This window comes from Geotrypetes seraphini, chromosome 1, assembly GCF_902459505.1.
Source record: "Geotrypetes seraphini chromosome 1, aGeoSer1.1, whole genome shotgun sequence".
NCBI lineage: Eukaryota > Metazoa > Chordata > Amphibia > Gymnophiona > Dermophiidae > Geotrypetes > Geotrypetes seraphini.
In genome coordinates this window covers 349,473,312-349,485,768 of record NC_047084.1, presented here as the reverse complement: position 1 = coordinate 349,485,768, position 12,457 = coordinate 349,473,312, and positions in this window count along the sequence as shown.

Below are 12,457 nucleotides of genomic sequence, written 5' to 3'. Positions count from 1 at the left end.
AGAGTGAAAAGAAGATGAAAGCAGAAACCAGAGATGACAAAAGGTAGAAAAAAATAATTTTATTTATATTTTGTGATTAGAATATATCAGATTTGAAATATTCATCCTGCTAGAGCTGGTGTTAGACATAACTGGGGACTGCAAAGCCCAGGCAGTGCTTCTTTAGCTTCCAGCTGACTTAGGGATCTCTCTGACCAGGGGGCAGTTGCCCTAGTTGCACTCCTCTAACTCTATTCCTGTCATGTGTGACTGTGGTATTCTGTTAGCATGATATTTCTGTGTAGCATTCTGTAATAATTTGGCTTATTTAGTTTTCTTGATAGTAGAGGGGATATATGTGAAGGGTAGGAGAGACAGGGGTTTTGTTAATCCTTGCTCTGTATTATTTGTATTTACAAGTGGACTTTATTTGAAAGAGTCAAAGTTCCAAAGGTACACCAAAATCATCCACATGAAATAATTCCATCCACATAAAAATAAATTCATCCACATAAAAATAGGTTATCCACATAAAAGCCTTAAAGGACCTAGTCCGCTAGGGATACAGGACCCAACACGGTCCGCGTTTCGACAAAAAGTCTTCTTCAGGCATCCCTGGGGGTCCTATAAAGGTGAATACGTGGGAAACAATTGTGTGGTGAGCCAGAAGTGAGACACTGCTTGTGTTTGCACCACACAATTGTTTCCCACATATTCACCTTTATAGGACTCCCAGGGACCCCTGAAGAAGACTTTTTGTTGAAACGCAGACCGTGTTGGGTCCTGTATCCCTAGCGGACTAGGTCCTTTAAGGCTTTTATGTGGATAACCTATTTTTATGTGGATGGAATTATTTCATGTGGATGATTTTGATGTACCTTTGGAACTTTGACTCTTTCAAATAAAGTCCACTTAGGAACATCGTCACTCCACAGAGTTTTTTTGGTTTTCTCTGGATTTTCTTCTCTGTGGATATCTTGGGGTCAATTCCTTTTGGGGTTTTTTGTATTTATAAAATGACAATAGTACAGAATACTGTTTCTTTTTATGCTTTAATAAAAATATGTTCAATATAAAATCATAACTGAGGCTTGTGCAGGATGGGATCAGATGGTTTGTTGGGACGGGGCGGAAATGGTTTTTTTTAAATTTCAGTCTTAGTAATTGCTGGTCCACAAAATAATTATTTTATTTCCAATGGTCCATAGGTAAAAAGGTTGAAGAACACTGCCCTAGATCAGTAGCATGGAATGTTGCTACTCCTCGGGTTTTGGCCAGGTACTAGGGACCTGGATTGGCCACCGTGAGAACGGGCTACTGGGCTAGATGAACCATTGGTCTGACCCAGTAAGGCTATTCTTATGTTCTTATGTAGGTTAAATTGAGTAATTGGATCATTGTTCTGTTTGTATTGTGTTTTCTCTCTTGTATCATGTTTGCTTCTACAGTGAGTTGTACTTAAGAACATAAGCAGTGCCTCTGCTGAGTCAGACCAGAGGTCCATCATGCCCAGCAGTCCGCTCATGCGGTGGCCCATCAGGTCCAGGACCTGTATAGTAACCTCTATCTAACCCCTTTTCCTTCAGGAAATTGTCTAATCCCTTCTTGAACTCCAATACCATACTCTGTCCTATCACACCCTCTGGAAGCGCATTCCAAGTGTCCACCACCTTTTGGGTAAAGAAGAACTTCCAAGCATTGGTTCTGAATCTGTTCCCTCTTAACTTTTTCGAATGCCATCTCGTTTTTGTAGTTTTGTAGTTTTCATTTTTTAAAATTGTTCAATAAAATCATTTACTTATAAAGGTGAAATTATCTTCCTGATGACCTGTGTTCTTTTATAATTCAAACATTAGTTTTGTCCTCATTTACATATACAATAGGTGATCTTAATATATATTTTGAAAATGAGGGCAATCAAGAGGAACAATCTTTTCTAAATTTTTGGGACAACTTGGTTTTGAAGTTACTGAATTCTGGTGGCTTAGGTGCTACTGGACATATGTTAGATGTGATAGTGTCCCTAAATTTTACAGGAGAAACTTTTTGATATTTGGAATGCTTCCCCTATTATCTGGCTAGATTATATGATGCAAGTATTCAGTGATCCATTTAGTGGTATTGCATTGAAAAATCTTCATAGAGAAAATATATTGACTAAGGCAAAAATAGACTATACTTTTGGAATATGGTTACATTACAGTTAGCAGGTGACCTTCTGAGCTGGCATTGGGGTGCTCTTGATGAAATAGTGCTGACTCAGGAATGGGCAGCCCCTAGATCTAGTATGAATCCATGATTTATATCAGAACTGTTAGAACATAAGACCATAAGAACATAAGCAGTGCCTCTGCTGGGTCAGACCAGAGGTCCATCACACCCAGCAGTCCGCTCATGCGGTGGCCCATCAGGTCCAGGACCTGTATAGTAATCCTCTATATATACCCTTCTATCCCCTTTTCCTTCAGGAAATTATCTAATCCCTTCTTAAACCCCAAAACCGATCTCTGTCCTATCACACCCTCTGGAAGCGCATTCCAGGTGTCCACCATCCTTTGGGTGAAGAAGAACTTCCTAGCATTGGTTCTGAATTTGTCCCCTCTTAATTTTTCCGAATGCCCTCTCGTTCTTGTAGTTTTTGAATGTTTGAAGAATCTGTCCCTCTTCACTTTCTCCATGCTCTTCTTGTTCTTGTAAGTCTCTATCATGTCCCCTCTAAGTCTCCGCTTCTCCAGGGAAAAGAGCCCCAGTTTCTCTAATTTTTCAGCATATGAAAGGTTTTCCATACCTTTTATCAATCGCGTCACTCTTTTCTGAACCCTCTCGAGTATCGCCATATCCTTCTTAAGGTACGGCGACTAATATTGGATGTAGTACTCCAGATGCGGGTGCACCATTGCCCGATTCAACGGCAGGATAACTTCTTTCGTTCTGGTTGTAATACCTTTCTTGATAATACCTAGCATTCTATTTGCCTTCTTAGAGGCCGCTGCGCACTGTGCCGACAGCTTCATTGTGTTGTCCACTATTACCCCCAAGTCCTTTCATTGGGTATCTTCACCCATTAGCAGCCCTCCCATCATATAGCTGTACTTCGGGTTTCTGTTTCCTATATGCAAGCCTTTACATTTCTCTACATTAAACGTCATCTGCCATCTTGTCGCCCACTCTTCTAGTTTGTTCAGGTCCCTTTGTAAATATTCACAATCCTCTTTAGTCCCAACTCCAATAGTTTGGTGTCGTCTGCGAATTTTATTACTTTGCATTTCGTCCCTGTTTCTAGATCATTTATAAATACATTGAACAGCAGCAGTCCGAGTACTGACCCCTGCGGAACACCAATTGTGACTCTCCTCCAGTCCGAATAGTGGCCCTTCACTCCCACCCTTTGCTTTCTACCTGCCAACCAATTTTTGATCCATCTATGTACGTCTCCTTCCACCCCATGGTTCTTATAGACAGTTGTAGAAAATAGAGAGTGACAGCAATACCATGGTTATCACGGTAATAGAAAGAACCCCAGAATATCTCCCAGGAATGCCGCGGGAACGGTGGACCATTCAGCAGTAGTGCCACAGGAATAGGAAACCGTTCTTGTGGCATTCCTGTGATAATGAGGAAGCATCTGCTGCTGCTCTGCTAATGCTGTTGTTTATTCTCTCACCTGATGCTGACACCACCTCTGCTTCCACACCCACTGCTCCTTCTCCAGACTAACAGAAGCAGTGGTGGAAGCAAAACAAAGAAAAGCAGTCACAAGTTCTTTCTCTTCCTCCTTGCGTCTATATAGTAGTGTGGTACCTGTGTTATGTAACATTTATATAGAAAATGGAAATTGGACTAACTGTTAGAGAGCAAACCCTCCTTCCTACTGTCAGAACAAGATTCCCTAACTGTCCTGACCTGAAAAGGTTGTTTTAGCCTCTGAAAGCTAACTGAAATACTCATTTAAAATCTAATAAAATAGCATCATTATACGAGTATTTTTCACTTTTTGTTTAATTTATATTTGCTAACTTTTAATGTAGGTGTTTCGAATGTGTCAGTTTTTGAAATTTATGTCTTTATCTTTATATCTTGCACAGTACAGGAAGACTATTTTTAATTTGTGGTTAGTTATTTTATACTTTGTGAGGGTCTGTCTGTGTTCTGCATTTATGAAAGAGACATGGTTTTCTGCTAGCATTAACTGCACTAACTGTTCTAATCTGGCTTCTTTAGTTTTCCAATAGGTTTATTGATGTTCTAGTATGCATTGTAGTGTTTGGTGCTGTGTTTTCCTAAGTAGGTTCTTGTTATTTGACTCATGGATGTTACTGCTATTATGATATGGTAGAATTGTTCTTCAGGTCCTGAGAGACATTTGTAGTGTTCTGTACTGGATTTTGGATTTGGGTCCCACTTTTCTCAGTAATAGATTAAGGCAAGTTTCATTCAGGTACAGAAGGTATTTTCAATGTCCTAGAGAGCTTAGAAATTAACTCCCCACCCCTACCCCACCCCCCATTTTAATAAGCCACAGTAGAGGTTTCTACAATGGCCGGAGCGCTAAATGCTCCAACACTGCTCTAACATTCATAGGTATTCTATGGGTGTCAGAGCATTTAGTGCACCAGGCCACAGTAGAAACCTCTACTGTGGCTTAGTAAAAGAAAGCCGGCATAAGTTTGTACCTGATTCAGTTGAGTGACTTGTCCAAGATTTCAAGGAGCAGCAGTGACCTCCCTAGTTCTCATCCTGCAGCTCTGTTAGGTACAGCTAATACAGATAGCACATATTATCTATATTTGCTGTACTTAGTCTTTGGTAACTCAATCGTTTACTAAAGGCTAGCAGAGCTGAAACCTGGTGGCCATTTGGCAACCTACCTAAAACACTGATAGGTAAATCATTTTATGGTTGCTAGTAACTCAGGATTTCTGTTAGTGCTGCTGAATATCAATATTTACATGGCCAACAGGAAGATACTGGACTGACAAGCTAAGTATTAAAGTACCTTCATATATTTTCAGAATACTGCAAATATGAGGGTAAATCAAAAAGTCAAGGCAAAATATATTTAACAGCTTTAATAGAAGTAACTGTGAGCAATTGATCATATCACTTTCCACATAGTCCCCATGCAAGACAACATATTTGCTGTATTGTTCAACTAACTTCTGCATTCCTGCAGAGAAGTTTATAGGCTACTCCCAAAGCCCGGTGAGCACTGCTTCCTTTACTTCATCATGCTTTGTCTTTTGCATTACAGGTCACAGTGATGCACCCATGTCGTCTCGTTGCTGGTGAAAGTTATCTCCAGAACCGGTGGATATAATATACTTGGACTTCCAGAAAGCGTTTGATAAAGTTCCCCACGCAAGGCTTCTGAAGAAACTACAAAGCCATGGAATAGAAGGAGATATACTAAGATGGATAAGCAAATGGTTAGAAAACAGATTGCAGAGGGTGGGCATAAGTGGGAAGTTCTCGGACTGGGAAGAGGTAACGAGCGGTGTACCCCAGGGATCGGTTCTTGGGCCCATCTTGTTCAATATCTTCATAAACGACCTAGAAGATGAAACAACAAGTAATTTAATCAAGTCTGCGGATGACACAAAACTATGTCGGGTAGTTGGGACACAAAAGGACAGAGAAGAACTTCAGAGAGATTTGAACCAGCTAGAGAAATGGGCAGAAAAGTGGCAGATGAAGTTTAACATAGAAAAATGCAAAGTGATGCACCTGGGTAAGAAAAACAAGGAACATGAATATAAAATGTTAGGTATGACACTGGGCAAGACCGAACAAGAAAGGGTTCCTGGGGGTACTGATAGACAGGACCCTGATGCGCAGCGGCAGCAAAGAAAGCAAATAGGATGTTGGGCATGATAATGAAGGGAATCACAAGTAGATCGGCGGACATCATAATGCCGCTTTACAGAGCAATGGTCAGACCACACTTGGAGTACTGTGTTCAACACTGGTCTCCCTACCTAAAGAAGGATATAACCCTACTGGAGAGGGTGCAAAGGTGAGCCACAAAGCTAGTAAAAGGTATCAAGAATTTGAGCTACAAAGAACGCCTTGGAAAACTGTGATTGTTCACCCTCGAGAAGAGAAGACTGCGAGGAGACATGATAGAGACTTTTAAAATACTAAAAGGATTTGACAAAATAGAGCAAGAAACATCGTTATTCACATTGTCAAATGTGACTCGGACAAGAGGTCATGGACTGAAACTGAGGGGCACCAGGCCCAGGACAAATATTAGGAAGTTCTGTTCCGCACAACGAGTGGTGGACGCTTGGAACGCTCTCCCTGAGGAGGTCGTGATGGAGACCAGCATTCTGGGATTCAAGAGCAAGTTGGACGCACACCTTCTTGCAAATCACATTGGGGGATACGAGTAAACAAGGTTTCTCAGCAGGGAACACCTGGCTTGGCCTCCGCGGGTGCGGGTCGCCGGACTGGATGGACCTAGAGTCTGATCCGGCGAAGCCATTTCTTATGTTCTTATGAATACTTGGCTCTTCTTCATACCATTTCAGGAACTGGGTCACAACCTCCATACACTGTTGCTTGTGCAGATCAGTAATGTTGTGAGAATAATAGACTCCCCTGAGTATGTGGCAATCTTTAAATGTGAATGTCAATTATATCAAATATTTAAACAAAAATATATGCTCAGAGACCTGGACACTGTACCCGGAGAATACTCCCCATATACAGCCTCTCCATCCAATCATAGCATATTTAGTAAAGTGTTATGCTGAAAAACAGTACTGGACCCTTAAAAGTCAAATGAGGTCAAAAAGAGATGAAACACTCATCTTGACGGTTCTGACGTAAAACTTCAAGTTTCGTCCCTGTGTCAGGAGACTTTATTGCTGAATAGATAATAATAATAATAATAATAATAATAATTTTATTTCTTATATACCGCTGTACCGTGAAGTTCTACTGTTAGATAACAGCTATTATCTATTCAGCAATAATGTTCCCTGATGCATTTCAAAGCAGTGTGTATTGGAGGATTAAATGATTTGCCCAGGGTCATAAGGAGCAACACTGGGATTTGATTTCACAACCTCTGGGTGCAGAGGCATCAGCTCTACCAGTGAACCACGCCTTCCCTCTAAACTAGTTGAGGCAACACTGTCAATGAAACCCTATCAGGCACCGGCAGCCAGTGGTGTTGCTTCAATTTTGCAGTGAAATGCAAATGCCTAGAGGTTCCAATGATCATGCCACAGTCAAATGAGGCCAAAAAGAGATGCAACACTTATCTCATCAAGGTGTATCCTGAGCTGCCAGCCCCATAATAATTATAACAGCCTTTTAAATCACCAGCCAATAACTGTGTCAAAAAGTGTTCTAAGTATGCCCTTACGCAGGTTTTTCCTGTGAGCTATGGCTACTTTTTTGCCATGACCGAAAAATGGCTGATTTTCCATTTTCTGATTTAGGGGGAGAATTCATCAAGAGGCACTAGCCAATTTAACACACACTAACCTAACACACATTAACTGAATTAGTTTGCACTAACAATTAACACGCGCTAAGGGCCAGATTCTGTATAGGACGCCAAGTCTCAGCAGCCGCCTACACGGACATCCTAAATAGAATCGCATCTATCTTGACGGTGTTTCCCAGAATGCACTGGGAAAGAGGCCTAAGACTATGGGAGGGGCCTTAGGCACCTGGGCCAATTAGGATGCACCAGGAAGGGGGAAGGCCTGCCATTCTGTGGAGGCGGTCCTGCCTTGGACGAGCTTAGGCGGCCCTATGCGTCTCCCTAGGCTTGCAAAAACACCTACAATGTAGGCTGCCTGCCTCAGGGTGTTTAAAAAAAAATAAATAAATTGGCTGGTTAGACAGCAGTAGGACGCCTACCACCATCTACAACTTGCGATGGGATTCCTCAGTGCACCCCACAGTACACCATTTTAAGCTCTGGTAAGCACACATTAGTGCTTACCACAGGAGCCCTTTATAATTTCATTAAAAGAGTGCAAAAAATAAGTTACTCAATAGATATTAAGAATGTATGTAAAGTGATGCACATTGGGAAGAATAACCTGAATCGCAGTTACTGGATCCACCTTGGGGATTAGCACCCATGAAAAGGATCTGGGTATCATCGTGGACAATACGATGAAACCTTCCGCCCAATGTGCAGCGGGGGCCAAGAAAGCAAGCTGGGAATTATTTAAAAAGGGATGATTAATAAGACTAAGAATATTATAATGCCCCTGAATCGCTCCATGGTGCGACCTCATCTGGAGTATTGCATTCAATTTTGGTCTCCTTATCTCAAGAAAGATATAGTGGCGCTTGAAAAGGTTCAAAGAAGAGCGACCAAGATGATAAAGGAGAAGGAACTCCTCTCGTATGAGGAAAGACTAAAACAGTTAGGGCGCTTCAGCTTGGAAAAGGGAAGACTGAGGGGAGATATGATTGAAATCTACAAAATCCTGCGTGGAGTAGAACAGGTACAAGTGGATCGATTTTTCACTCCATCAAAAATTACAAAAACTAGGGGACATCGATGAAGTTACACGGAAATACTTTTAAAACCAATAGGAGGAAAAAAAATTCACTCAGAGAATAGTTAAGCTTTGAAACGCATTGCCAGAGGTTGTGGTAAGAGCGGATAGCGTAGCTGGTTTTAAGAAAAGTTTGGACAAGTTCCTGGAGGAAAAGTCTATAGTCTGTTATTGAGAAAGACACGGGGAAGCCACTGCTTGCCTGGATCAGTAGCATGGCTAGGTACTAGTGACCTGGATTGGCCACTGTGAGAATGGGCTACTGAACTTGATGAACCATTGGTCTAACCCAGGAAGCCTATTCTTATGTTTTTATGTAAATATACAAATTGAAAAAAAAAAGAATATATCTCTAATGCAAATTTATCTGTGTTAATAAATATCACACTGTTGCTAGTTTTAATTAATCCTATGGGATTCAGTATACCCCCCCCCCTCTTATTATTATCAAGTTGTGCTGCCGAGCAGTGTGAGCTAAATGCCGAGCCACCCGTAGGATTTGAATAGGCAGCTCGGCATTTAGGTTGCGTTGCTTGCCAGCATGGCTTGATAAAACAAAGGGGAGGGGAGTTAGTTTCCTCCACCCATCTTCTCAAATTTTAAAAAAAATTAGGACTACTTTTAAAATACTTTAAAAATTTGTAGTTCAACGTGGCTATATTTGGATTTTAAATCTTCAGCATGCATTTGGCTTGTCAGCATAACAGATATGCAAAGGCTGAAGTGGACCTCATGACTATTTCAAAATAGATAACCAACAACTGGTCTGTAAATTTTGGGTCTGCCAAGTTTTATTTTGCATTATCCTACTTTATGAATTAAGTTTCAAGTTTCAAGTTTATTATATTATTTGATTAAACGCTTTTCAGGATACAAAGCAGATCTTTAACATTTTCAAACAGGGGTGCACCAGGTGCAGTAGATTTTCATATATTATATTTGTTGGCCATTTTCATTTATGATTAATTGAATTCTATAGGAATAATTGAAGAAACTGCTTTGTGAGGTTTCCATAGAATCCTTTAGAAAATCCTAACTTCTCTCCTCCTGTCCCTTTCCACCTTCTTAAGCAAGCTGAATGTACTCCAAAGAACTCTGCCTTTAACTACAAGAGCAGCCTAACTGGGCTTCTCTGAGTTAAACAAGAATATCTCTATTTTATCTGACAAGCAGAAAGATTGCTGAAAGCAGCTTTATTCTTTATTGCTTCCAAAGCAGCCTTTGTTTCATCCAAGAGAGAGAGAGAAAAAAAATACAACATTAATCTATAATCCCTGAGAAATCATCCTGACCAGCATTTAATGATCAGTTTGGTAGTTAATAACCCGAGGCAACGCCTAAGGCCATTTGAAGCTAGACCAAAACAGCCATTTGCCATGCTCGGCTGAATCCAAGATTTCAGTAAAAAGTGGGCAAAAACAGGATCAGCAGATTCTGTTTCTTATTGCAAATTATTTTAGCACCAATAGCCAGTCGTATGACTAGACTAGTGATAATTTGAGGATTTTTTTTTTTTTTTAGAAAGGATAGGAAGAGCGAAGCTCAGTTCATCTACTACTACTAATTATTCCTATAGCGTTATTAGATGTACGCAGTGCTGTACATATTATGTGCAGGTACTTTGTCCCCAGTCGGCTCACAATCTAAGGCCCCCCCTTTATCAAGCAGCAGTAGAGTGTTTTAACGTGGGCGGGCTAGGTAAATATTTCGACCCTCAAAGGAATTTGAATGAGTGTCAGAGCATTTACCTCTCTGGCCCGCACTAAAATGCTCTACTGCAGCTTGATAAAAGGGGACCTAAGTTTTTGGGCAGTGGAGGGTTAAGTGACTTGCCTAGGGTCACAAGGAGCTGCAGAGAGAATTCAACCCAGTTCTCATACAAACCAGCCTAACTTCATTCAGAACTTTATTTTAAATCATTAATGCTTAACCCGTTAGCCCAGTGATTCCCATACCTGGTGCTGGGGGCTACCCAGCCAGTCAGGTTTACAGGAGATCCACAATGAATATTTATTAGAGATTTGCATATGGTAGAGGCACTGCATGCAAATCTCTCTCATAAATATTTGTCCTGAAAACCTGATTGGCTGGGGTGCCTTCAGCAGTGATGTAGTAAGGGGGAGGGAGGAGGTCCTCTCCGGGCATCATCTTGGTGAAGGCGCAGGCACCTATCCTCCTCACTGCCCCCTGCTTCTTCCCTGCCCCCCACTGCTGTGCGCATGCACCGCTTCCTTTCCCCTGTACCTCTGTTAACGTTCCTGGCATGAGCAGCAACCCCCAACCTGCTGTCATGACAGTATCAGGTCTTCCTTTGATGTCACTTCCTGGAGCCGCACCTAGGAAGTGACATCAGAGGAAGAGCCGATGTTGGCGTGACAGCACCTTGGGGGTTGCTGCTCACGCCAGGAATGTTGCAGAGGTATGGGGGAAGGGAAGTGGCAGCATGCGGCAGGAAGGGGCGGGGAAGGAGCAAGTGGAGGTAGGGGTGGAGAAGAGGGCAGGGGAGAAACACCACCGGCCTGGGCACCTCTTGCCCTCGCTACGCCACTGGCCTTCGGGACCAGTTTTGGGAATCACTGCATTAGCTAATGAGGGGAGGCGGGAAAGTTGGAGTTCAGACGTGAAATCACAGGCCACTTGGAAAGGTTTTTGGTTTGCTGTGGCATACAACTTTATTTGAATAAAGCTAAACACAGTGGGATTATGAATAGAGAACAGATGAAGCTGCATGGATAAGAAAAAATTGTCAAAAAGGTCAAGAGATAATGATTATACTTCAATATATTCTCTACCAATGGCCCAAAGTATTGGAATTCCATACCCTTAACACTCATATCAATAACATCTAAGGAAAATCTGAAGAGATCTCTTTTCTCTGATGCATATTCTCAGGTTTAATGGGTAGTGCTGTTGGTATCATGAAAAACAGAAAAAATTTTCCAATGTTATTTCCCTCCCTTACTTTTCTGTTAATTTTCTATAGTTCTTCCCCTGAACCTATTTCATGTTGGTTTAATTTACAACAGTGGTCTCAAACTCGTGGCCCGCCAGGTACTATTTTGAGGCCCTCGGTATGTTTATCATAATCACAAAAGTAAAATCAAACAGTTTCTTGATCATATGTCTCTTTAGCTATAAATGACAATATTATTATTAAGACTTAGCCAAAAGTTAAGGTTTATAAACTATAAAGCAGGGGTGTCCAACCTGCGGCCCCGGTCAAGGGCGATGCAGTGTTTTCCTCTGCTGCCCCCTGGTGTTTACTGTCTTGTTGGCTCCCTCCTCTGTCTTGCTGTAGCCTTTGCGCATTTGTGTGGCCCCAGAAACATTTTTTTGGACCAATGCGGCCCAGGGAAGCCAAAAGGTTGGACACCCCTGCTATAAAGAGTTTTATCTCATTCGTAATTGTCATTTCTTTAATAAGACATTAACTATTTTTTCTGAGGCCCTCCAAGTACCCACAAATCCAAAATGTGGCCCTCCAAAGGGTTTGAGTTTGAGACCACTGGTTTACAATATATTGTTATTACAACCTGTTTTAGATTGGAAGCCGCCCTTAAGGTTCCCCCTAGAGTGGGATAGAACATTTTAAATAAACTTGGAAAACTTGGGGCTCCTTTTACTAAGGTGCACTAGTGTTTTTAGCGCGCGCCAACACGTGCTAACCACGCGCTAAATGAAAAATACTAACGCAAGCTCTATGGAGGTGTTAACGTTTAACGCATGTGGTATTGTAGCGCACACTAAGCGCGCTCTAAAACCGCTAGCACACCTTAGTAAAAGGAGCCCTTGGATTATGATGTCTTTTATTTACTTCAATAAAAGTGGCTAGAGATCTGCTATAGCAGGGACAAGGTTTAGCTGTAAACAGAAAGTAATCAATAGGGAATTACATACAGAAACTGGACTTCATTTTCCTTGGATGGCCTGATGAACGGGTAAACTCCAGG